The sequence below is a fragment of the Mustela nigripes genome, unplaced genomic scaffold, assembly GCF_022355385.1.
Source record: "Mustela nigripes isolate SB6536 unplaced genomic scaffold, MUSNIG.SB6536 HiC_scaffold_5888, whole genome shotgun sequence".
Taxonomy (NCBI): Eukaryota; Metazoa; Chordata; class Mammalia; order Carnivora; family Mustelidae; genus Mustela; species Mustela nigripes.
The window spans coordinates 29-1,333 of record NW_026745294.1 but is presented as its reverse complement, the minus strand read 5'-3'; the positions used below and the strand labels follow the sequence as shown (position 1 = coordinate 1,333).

Sequence of the window (1,305 nt, the reverse complement as noted above, 5' to 3'; positions counted from 1 at the left end):
CGGGGGCTGATGGTTCGACAGCTGCTGCCTAAATAACAATGGGATCTCCGGGGCTATGGGAAGCAGTGCGGGCGGTTGACAGAGGTTCGTTGTGCTGCTTGCGTGGAAGGCGTCGAGGGGCTCAAGAATGGTGGGGAGCGAAGTGGTCGTGTGTGAAGAGTGCAAGGCGTGTGCAGCTGATGTGGGGCGGAGGAGCGGACAAGTCATACTTACCTGGCAGGGGAGATACCATGATCACGAAGGTGGTTTTCCCAGGGCGAGGCTTATCCATTGCACTCCGGATGTGTTGACCCCTGCGATTTCCCCAAATGTGGGAAACTCGACTGCATAATTTGTGGTAGTGGGGGACTGCGTTCGCGCTTTCCCCTGTTCATTTTTGTTTATAAAAATAGAGTGCGCTTTTTTTTCTTAAGCGTTCCTTTGTTTTAGTTTATACGTGTATTGGTTTTCTTGTATGCTTATATGGTTCTTTCAATGGTGGCATTTTGTAGTATTTTTTGTTTTTCAGATTTACGGTGTCCTGTTTATACTAACTAGTGGCTGTTTTTTGAGTTAGCGTTTCTTTTTAAAGAAGAGGCACTTATACAACTTTTATGTCATTGGGAATTTTGGCACGTTTTTCCAAAACTGTTTTAGTTGCGTTTTGGATAGTTTTAGTTGAGAGTTCTGTTGAGTTTTTAGTGTGGTTTTTATCTGCTGGTTTCTGTATTTGGTTTCTTAAGAAGCATTATCACAGGAACGTCCCAGGATTTCAGTAGTAAGAGGGGGTTTGCATTAGCATAGGGTTCAACAAAGCTAGCTTTGCAGGGACAGAGTGGGACAGTGAACCCCATAAAAGAGGAAAGACGTAGAACTTGCCTCAACACTCCAAACTTTCAATCTTAACGTTAAGTAGTATCTAGCTGGTAGTGTCAAGGAGTTAAACGTCCAGCAGTGCCAAGGAACAGAAGAAACCCCGAGAGATAGGGCAAGAGTTGTTAAAACCAGCCTGCCTACTGCCATATGCCCAGAAAATAAATCAGCTGATAAAGTGCATGTGTGAATTGTCCTTCTCAGGGTTCTAAGAGAATATGGCAGCCACTTCCATTTCCACCTTCCAAATTGATACGTTAAGCTAATGCAGAACTGTGCACGAATAGGAATTCTGGAAAATGTGCTTCCGGTTTAGAATGAAAATGGACACAAATCCACCACAGTCCACCTCTTACAGACTTGGTGTCTGCGTGGTATTCCTCCTGCTCCTTTAAAAATCATTTTTAACTTTCAGTATTAAAGACAATAGGAAAATCATGCTTTCTTCAAATA

General features: G+C 43.5%; 1 non-coding gene across 1 annotated transcript; it reads left to right on the top strand.

The window, feature by feature from the left end:
• Positions 1-205: 205 nt before the first annotated feature.
• LOC132009159 (U1 spliceosomal RNA) lies at positions 206-369 on the top strand. Its single transcript, XR_009401807.1, has one exon. It is a non-coding gene; the product is annotated as a U1 spliceosomal RNA (small nuclear RNA).
• The last annotated feature ends 936 nt before the right edge of the window (positions 370-1,305 follow it).